The sequence below is a fragment of the Bubalus kerabau genome, chromosome 3 (genome assembly GCF_029407905.1).
Source record: "Bubalus kerabau isolate K-KA32 ecotype Philippines breed swamp buffalo chromosome 3, PCC_UOA_SB_1v2, whole genome shotgun sequence".
NCBI classification, from domain to species: domain Eukaryota; kingdom Metazoa; phylum Chordata; class Mammalia; order Artiodactyla; family Bovidae; genus Bubalus; species Bubalus kerabau.
In genome coordinates this window covers 159121472-159131406 of record NC_073626.1, presented here as the reverse complement: position 1 = coordinate 159131406, position 9935 = coordinate 159121472, and positions in this window count along the sequence as shown.

Below are 9935 nucleotides of genomic sequence, written 5' to 3'. Positions count from 1 at the left end.
GAAAAGGACATCTTTTTTGGGTGTTAGTTCTAAAAGGTCTTGTAGGTCTTCATAGAACCGTTCAAAAAACTTCAGCTTCTTCAGCGTTACTGGTTGGGGCATAGACTTGGATTACTGTGATATTGAATGGTTTGCCTTGGAAACGAACAGAGATCATTCTGTCGTTTTTGAGATAGCATCCAAGTACTGCATTTCGGACTCTTTTGTTGACCATGAGGGCCACTCCATTTCTTCTGAGGGATTCCTGCCCGCAGTAGTAGATATAATGGTCATCTGAGTTAAATTCACCCATTCCAGTCCATTTCAGTTCGCTGATTCCTAGAATGTCGACATTCACTCTTGCCATCTCTTATTTGACCACTTCCAATTTGCCTTGATTCATGGACCTGACATTCCAGGTTCCTATGCAATATTGCTCTTTACAGCATCGGACCTTGCTTCTATCACCAGTCACATCCACAGCTGGGTATTCTTTTTGCTTTGGCTCCATCCCTTCATTCTTTCTGGAGTTATTTCTCCACTGATCACCAGTAGCATATTGGGCACCTACTGACCTAGGGAGTTTCTCTTTCAGTATCTGTGGGGAGCCGGCGGGAGGACCTCCACCTGTGGCAAAGGTCATGAGGAAGGAGGCGCGACATACGCAAAGGCAGGATCGAGCCTCAGGAGTCCCCCTGGAAATCCTCGAGCATCTACCCCCATAGCCAGAGCCTGCCTACTTTACTACTTTGTGCTCTCACCTACACCTCTGCCTTTATGGGGGGCTGTCCCCCACCACCTCTTTAGGAGAAGGAGTTAACTTAGAGCTCCAGTTAATAAAAACTCCTGGGCATGACAAGAGTGTTTTAACCTACAAACTCCTCTGAAGGTTCTCTAGCCTGCCTGACAGGCTTGTCCGGCCACATGTGATTGCTCACAGCCTCCCAACCGTGAGAGGCACGAGATGCTTTAAACCTTCTAAAAACAGATTCCTTAGAAAAGTTAGAAAACCATTAGTATAAATATAGTAGGCTGATTAGAAATTGTATTGGTGAAGGATTTTTCATTTGTTGAGCCAATGTTTGTTGCTAAGTCTCCACATCCCCTGCCCTTACACACATTAACGAATATATAGAAGAAATAAGTATTAACCTTTGATATTAATCACGTTAGACCTTAGGCTAAGTAAATTCTTTCCTTAATTAAAACCCACTACACCCTCACCCTATAGGAATGTAACTTTATCTGGTACCTTCGGAAGGTGGAGTCTTTTTTAAGAATAATCACCCCTGGAGAAATAAGTGTCCTGGTTGACTGACCGCTGTCACAAGGAGAGGGTCATAAATTGTCAGCAGGCCCCCTGGCCAGAAGATGATGTAACACCCCTAAGACCTCTGTATACATTTGTATGAAGCATCTGACTTTGATAAAAGTCAGGACTGCTGACCCCGTGTGACTTTTGCATAACATCTCAGTGTATAAAAGTAGACCATGGAAAATAAAGAATTGGGATCAGTTTCTCGAAATACTGGTCTCCCCATGTCGCTCTCTCTCTCAAACTCTGGCTGAGTCTCCATCTGGAGCGTGGAGCCCACCATGCTTACTAATTTTGCCTGGGCTTCTAAGATCAGACCGGGGAGGCCTCAGTGTCTCCTCTCCTTTGGGAGAATGGAAGGACACCTGCGGCCTACGTAAGTGGTGCAAACTTCTTGTCTTGAAGTTTTATTGGTCTCCCGCGTAAACCAAGCTACTCAGCCTCTTTTCTCCACTGAATTTTCCTACTGAGCTATCCTCATTCTATTACTCTTTATATCTCTAATTAATATCTAATTGAAGCTATTGTATCCTGATCCTCACCCACGTCGTCCCCGCTTCGAGCTCCCTGGATCAGCCGGGGCTGGACCTCGGCAAGTATCCTATCATTTGGCCTTTTCATACTGTTCATGGGGTTCTCAAGGCAAGAATACTGAAGTGGTTTGCCATTCCCTTCTCCAGTGGACCACATTCTGTCAGACCTCTCCACCATGACCCTCCCATCTTGGGTTGCCCCACGGGCATGGCTTAGTTTCATTGAGTTAGACAAGGCTGTGGTCCTAGTGTGATTAGATTGACTAGTTTTCTGTCAGTATGGTTTCAGTGTGTTTGCCCTCTGATGCCCTCTTGCAAAACCTACTGTCTTATTTGGGTTTCTCTTACCTTGGGTGTGGGGTACCTCTTCATGGCTGCTCCAGCAAAGCGCAGCCATTGCTCCTTACCTTGCACAAGGGGTATCTCCTCACCGCTGCCCTTCCTGACCTTCAACGTGGGATTTCTGCTTTATTGACTATGCCAAAGCCTTTGACTGTGTGGATCACAATAAACTGTGGAAAATTCTGAAAGAGATGGGAATACCAGACCACCGGACCCACCTCTTGAGAAACCTATATGCAGGTCAGGAAGTAACAGTTAGAACTGGACATGGAACAACAGACTGGTTGCAAATAGGAAAAGGAGTACATCAAGGCTGTATATTGTCACCCTGCTTATTTAACTTCTATGCAGAGTACATCATGAGAAATGCTGGACTGGAAGAAACACAAGCTGGAATCAAGTTTGCCAGGAGAAATATCAATAACCTCAGATATGCAGATTACACCACCCTTATGGCAGAAACTGAAGAGGAACTGAAAAGTCTCTTGATGAGGGTGAAAGTGGAGAGTGAGAAGGTTGGCTTGAAGCTCAACATTCAGAAAACGAAGATCATGGCATCCGGTCCCATCACTTCATGCAAAATAGATGGGGAAACAGTGGAAACAGTGTCAGACTTTATTTTTCTGGGCTCCGAAATCACTGCAGATGATGACTGCAGCCATGAAATTAAAAGACGCTTACTCCTTGGAAGGAAAGTTATGACCAACCTAGACAGCATATTCAAAAGCAGAGACATTACTTTGCCAACAAAGCTTCGTCTAGTCAAGGCTATGGTTTTTCCTGTGGTCATGTATGGATGTGAGAGTTGGACTGTGAAGAAGGCTGAGCACCGAAGAATTGATGCTTTTGAACTGTGGTGTTGGAGAAGACTCTTGAGAGTCGCTTGGACTGCAAGGAGATCCAACCAGTCCATTCTGAAGGAGATCATCCCTGGGATTTCTTTGGAGGGAATGATGCTAAAGCTGAAGCTCCAGTACTTTGGCCACCTCATGTGAAGAGTTGACTCATTGGAAAAGACTGATGCTGGGAGGGATTGGGGGCAGGAGGAGAAGGGGACGACAGAGGATGAGATGGCAGGATGGCATCACTGACTCGATGGACGTGAGTCTGAGTGAACTCCGGGAGTTGGTGATGGACAGGGAGGCCTAGCATGCTGCGATTCATGGGGTCGCAAAGAGTCAGACACGACTGAGCGACTGATCTGATCTGATTCCACTGGTTATAGTGATGACATCACAGGAGGCATCACAAGCCAAGGTGGTCCACTGAGAGCACCCCCACACCCACCCAGGACTTTTTCTGAACCTCCTGGGAAAGAGACATTCTCTCTCTGCTTAGGGTTTTTGAAGCTATCTGCTGATGCTGCTGGAAGGTACCCATGGTTTCACTTGAATAAAGTCTGCCCGAGAATGGAGCCAAAACACAGGAAAACAAAACAAAGAGAAGAAATGCTGAAAACCTACAGCCATCTGTGCCCAAAACCAGTTGCTCCTGGACTTTCCAGTTTCAGTGGCCATTAAATATCTTATCTGGCTTTAACTAGCTTGAGTTGGATATCTATTACTTGCAATCCAATGAATCCTGAACATTTCAGTTTTTCATTAAATCCTGAGGTGGGAGATTGGGAGCTAGGAGGTAGGGATGGGTTGGAGCATGGAGGCCTCCCCAATGTAGCCCTAATTCCCTTCAATCATTCTTAATCTTCATTGTTAGATGACTCAAAGACTCCATTTTCCAATAATATCAGGACTTGAGAAAGTCTTCTAAATCATCCTTTTGACTTTATGTGAGTTTGTAACCAAACCTACTCAAACAGGTGAGTCTCTTTGCTATTGTTTTTTAATTAAACACTTCCAAAAGAAATAATTGTAATATCACCAGAGCTGGGTGCTACAAAGTATGTTTGAACGTGGTGATTATATGTCAATCCTGCAGCCGAGGCACTTATGCAGAGAAAAATAAGAAAAGTTTAAGACATTAAGCAAAATAGATGGAATTTGTCTAGGTTTTCACATATGATGTTGGGTCAGGCAGGGTGTGAGCTGGAGAAAGACAAATGGAACATTCTCTTGTTTGGCGTTAACTTGGGAAAAGTTTTGAACTATGTCTTAAGGGAAGGGAGGGACAATGTGACAAATGGGAGGGTGGAGGCAAGTGGAGGAAGTAGGCAGACAGCAGAAGTCATGTGTATTTTCTGAACCAGAGGCTTTGTGATCTAGGTGGTTTTCACCACCAACCCCAACTCTCTTAATTCCAAGTTTCCTACTCCCCTCAGCAGGAAAGAAACATAATGCAAACTGGATTCAAGACTGATATCAACATACTCGAGAATGTTGATTGAAAGAGTAAATAAAATTAATAGTCTCTGAGAAGGAACATTCTCAGGGAAGGAACCAGCAGGGTGGCCAATTGACACTAAGCGAGTCATCTGAGAAGTCTCTGCTGCCTTTTGTCCTGGGGTTTTCCTGGAGCCCCTCAGAACATGTGTGGGGAGAGCAGGGTGTGTTAGGTTTCATTTTATTTCCTTAATTAAAGCAAATTCTAACCTCAAAAGAACACAGAGTACACCCTCAGTGGCTTAGACACAATGAACTTGGATGACTTGAATGTCTTTTTCCATGAGCAGATGTAATTCTGAGCCCTACCTCCTTGAAAAGGAAGAGTCCAGGAGGTTTTGTAGTGACCCATGGTTAGCAAGTGACCCCTACAAAGGTCTTTTACTTCAGGCAGAGCTGCAGCTGACATCCTGCTTTGTGAAGAGAGTGGTTGTCCTGGTGAGCCATGCAGAATGGCTTTCCTCTCCCTGCAGAATATTAATTGTATGCCCACTGAAACTATTTGGTCCCCACACTGCCCACCCAGAAGAAAAGCAACTGCATCAGGAAGAAATAACCCAAACCACAACCAGACTCCCTGGGCCATTTGCCCATACAGTGATAAACATCTGGTCAACATGGAAAATTCCTCTTAATTCCAGAGATGTCTTACTCACCTACTATGTGTGCAATGCTCTAGATCCTACAGATTTTAAGGTAAATGTTTATAAATGAAACCCAGTTAACTGGTCAGCTAGTCTTGAACCAAATTTCTAATTGACTATATTAAATATTCCACTATTTAACTAAATTCTTCAGTTTATACCCACATTTTTGGCATCAGTTATATTAGTGATATGTCATTTTACTTCCACCCCATTTCATCATACTTTCCACCCATCCTAACAGCCACGCATAATTCAAGCTGGATTGATACAGTTTAATTGTGCTATTTAACTTTCTGATGAAAAGTTCCTCTGATGATATAAAAAATGGACTAGATTAAATGGATGTGGAAACTGGAAGAAATAGAATAGTTTATTTGATAAACATTGTGAGAGACAATTGATAGCACAGAGAGGGGGAAAGTTTCTTACTTCATACCATTTACCAAAAAACCCCGCCATGGATTAAAAAGAATAGATAACGATTGTATTCAAAATTATATGATTATGAGTGGAGAAGGTGCTTTAAAAGCACAAAAGTAAGGAGGTAGGGTTTTAAAGTAATATTGATAAACATGACCATTTAAAATGTTCCTATTCTGAAAGTTAAAAGTAACTTCCACACAACACTAAAAGGTAACTTACAAACTGGAAAAATAATTTGCAAGAAAGGATTGCAAATATGCAACAAGAAAGGGTTAATATTTAAATACAAAGAGCTCTCATTAAGACAAAAAAAAAATACTCAAGAAAACATGGCAAAGGATGCAGTCAATTCATTAGAGATAAAATTGTTACTGTTGTTGTTTAGTCGCTCAGTCGTGTCATGTCTGAGTCTTTGCTACTCCATGGACTGCAGCAGGCCAGGCTTCCCTGTTCTTCACTATCTCCTGGAGCTTGCTCAAACTCATGGCCATTGAGTCAATGATGCCATCCGACTATCTCATCCTCTGTCACCCCTTTCTCCTTCTGACCTCAATCTTTCTCAGCATCAGGGTCTTTTCCAATGAGTCAGCTCTTCACATCAGGTGGCCAAAGAGATAAAATGAAAGTTGCCAATTAACACATGAGGGAAAAGTTTAATGTCATTTATAATCACAAAGCAGCAAACTGAAATACGATTGAGATGGTTTTTATGCCCTAAAACCGGATGCTGAGAACAAAAATTATTATAGCTGACCCTCCACATCTAGGGGCTTTGCATCTGTCATTCAACCAACTCACAGATGTATAGAGCCAACTACTATGCCATTTTGAGTAAGGGACTTGAGTATGCGCAGGTTTTGGTGTCCATGGTTGAGGCTGGGGGGATGGCTGTGAGGTATGATTCCCGCAATGACTTGGAATGGATTCATAGTAGAGTCCCAGCCTCCTTACTCCTTACTCCTAACCTAGACTCTGGCCATTCTTCAACCTTGCATGTTCTATATGGCTAGTTAATCTTCTGATTGATGTGGTTTGCAGTTCATCATCTAGTTTTCATTAATAACCAGCTAGTTGAGTCCTTAGTAATGATCTGTCACTATGTCCATGGCTGTATTTTTTGACCCTGGTCACGTCTGATGTAAAATAATAGAGAGTCCTGACCAGCAGAGGTCTGAAGGTGCCACTGCAGAGCTGAATGTGTGTGAGTAGGTCACCCCATAAAAAAGAAGACATTCAAAGTAACAATTTCAGATATTCTTTTCAAATCCTCCTAATTTAAGTATTTTGGGAAAGTTTTGCTATTTTAAGGGCTTCCCTGGTGGTTCAAACATAAGGGATTTGCCTGCAATACAAAAGATCCCTGGGTTGGGAAGATCCCCTGGAGAAGGGAATGGCAACCCACTCCAGTACTTAAAAAAAAAAAAAGGCATATGAGCTGCAAAGAAAGAAACTCATGCAAAAAAAATTCAAAGATCCCCAAGCAATTGTCATCCAAGTGTAGATTCAGAAGCTAACTCAAAGAACAAAACTGAAGGTTCACAGATTTTGTTCAGCTGAAGAGGTTTGATTTAAAACCCTTGAACCCTGTCCTAGGGATAGCTGATGGTACTTGGATGGATCCAGGGAGTACTCATAAAGTAAAGGCACTGGTAACCTTAGACTGGTTTTGTTCAATAGAAAAAGTATGAGCCACATCTGTAATTGTCAACATTTGAGTAGCTATATTAAAAAAAAGAAAAGAAAAATGTGAAATTAATTCTAATAACATAGTTTATTTCACTCAATATTTCCAAAATATTATTTCAGCATGTAACCAATATATGAAATTATTAATGAACTGTTTTACATTTCCCTTTTCTTACTAATCTTCAAGATCTTGTGTGTATATTCTATTTACAGAACCTCTCCATTCAAACGCTAGAAACTTTTTTAGAAATACTTGGTATATATTCAGATCTCATAAAACTCACAGTTGAAGCATAATCAGGTTGTTTCTAGCATACTTAAAAGTCCTCCAATAATTGAAAGGCATGTCTGTTTTTAAAACTTAAATTAAATTAAAAACTCAGTCCTCAGTTTTCGTTCACCACATCTCAAGTGCTGAATAGTCACATGGCTCGTGCTCACATATTGGGCAGCCTTAGATAGAGTCCTAGGATATCTCTGAGTTGTTTGACCACCTACCCACTTCCTCTGGAGAATATTTAATTCTTTAGTCCAAAGCATCAAATTATTCTAACATAGAGACACCAGCACTTGGAGAAAGGTCATAAAAGAAAGAAAGAAGGATCAGTTTCATTGTGGTGGGGGTAAGGATGGGAGCTACTGAAAAGAAAGAGTGAGGGTGGCATGGCCTGTGGATTATCAGGGAGAAGTAAAAGATCACCATCTCTTTACCTCCAAAAAAGTTATTGTCCCATCATCAGAATAATTAAAAAAAGATATAAAATATTTGATAAATATAAAATTCCCAAAGCCCCAGGTTCCTGTGACTAACTCATATATCCTTTACCTGTAGGCAATATACATCAACATGATATGTTTCTACTTTCAAGAAATTACATCTAAAAACACCTATCTTCAAAAAGAAAAACAATCTTTAAAACTCTAAAGGGACCTTACAATGTGATCAACTACATGGTTTCCTTAAATATCCAACCTCCCTCTCATATTTAGACTGTGATTATATTAATGGGGGAAAAAAATGGTGGAGCCCAACTTTTGAAGAACATACCCACAACAGAGAGCAGAGAACACCTGTTGTTGATCTTGTCTTTTGAATCTTAATTTCAAAAGTTGTTTTCTTAGCTAAATCTTTGCTTACAGAATGGTCCCACCCAATGCTCTTGGGTTTAAGACTTTGGACATGTGGATGATTACTTAAAAGCATCCTGCCTTGGGCCTAAGTGTCTGAACAATTACCCTAACTCTGCCCTCTAGGCCCATTTCAACATTATTAAGCATCTGTTTTGGGAGATAATAATTTCATTCACCAAATGTTGACATTGTGTCATTTTGACTTAACTCTTCCAAGTCTACTGAAACTTTCCAACCTTGTAGAATTTTGTGTTCCAGCTTTAAAAGTCTATTATTTGCACATTTCCTTTATATTCATGCACATCTAGACCATTGATTGAAATGAACCTCAGGTCAAAGACTAAATTACCATGGCTCATGGAACCCCCAGCACTCTACTGCCTGGCAGTGGTACTTTTCTAAGAAAGGCTACTTTATGGAATAGGAGAGTAAGAAGGAAAGCACTAAAAAGAGGCTTAGCCTAGCAGAAACTCATTTATTAAATAAAAGAAGCTGTAGAAGGAAACCAGAGGAAAGTATATGAATTCAGAGGACAATGTTTAGGAACGAAAGTGAGGTGGACAGAAGCTGCCTCCTCTACTTTGTCCTCAGATCAATCCTTTCAGTCCCACTTCAATCAAAGAGCAGCAGCAAAGCCAAGAGTGTGGACCAGGTAGAGGGGAAATTAACCCTCCCTTCTCTATCTCTTAAGAGACTATTCAGTTCTCTAGCCCAAAGCTCCAGATCATTCTGACATACATTGCTTTAGGTAAGTTATAAAAAGCAAGCAACTGAGGAAGTAAGTTGTCAAGTGGCTTCCAGATACAGATACTGTGTATTTTCATGATATGCAACGTAACCTGGAAAAGACATATGTGCTTTTTATAGGAGACTGGGGACTCCTTCTGCTAAACTTATACAAGGTTGTGAGTTAATGGTGCAGCAGGTGGGGATAAAATGCAGCAGGTGCCAAAAACAGGGGACCTATAGCTCCAAAGCCTACTGAGGTGCCTCACCCACGCTGTTGCTGCTAAGTCACTTTAGTCGTGTCTGACTCTGTGCGACCCCATAGACGGCAGCCCACCAGGCTCTCCCGTCCCTGGGATTCTCCAGGCAAGAACACTGGAGTGGGTTGCCATTTCCTTCTCCAATGCATGAAACTGAAAAGTGAAAGTGAAGTCGCTCAGTCGTGTCTGACTCTTAGCGACCCCATGGACTGTAGCCCACCAGGCTCCTCTGTCCATGTGATTTTCCAGGCAAGAGTATTGGAGTGGGGTGCCATTGCCTTCTCCTCACCCTGTAAGCCTTTGCTAATGCCTTCCTGCATAGTCACTGGAATACGAATAGAATGATCAGACCAGGGTTAGGGCAGTAAGAACTTGAGATGGTTGCTAACTAGGGTAGCGATCAAGGAAGAATGAAAAGTGACTTCAGTTATCTTCCAATCCAGCTGAAGTTTCTATAAGGAAAACGTCATTGTTGTCGCTCAATGTAGCCAGTTCTAAAACAAGAATTGGAACTTTTGTAGCAAGAAGAGAGAAAGGATAGGCAGGCAGTTTGGAGA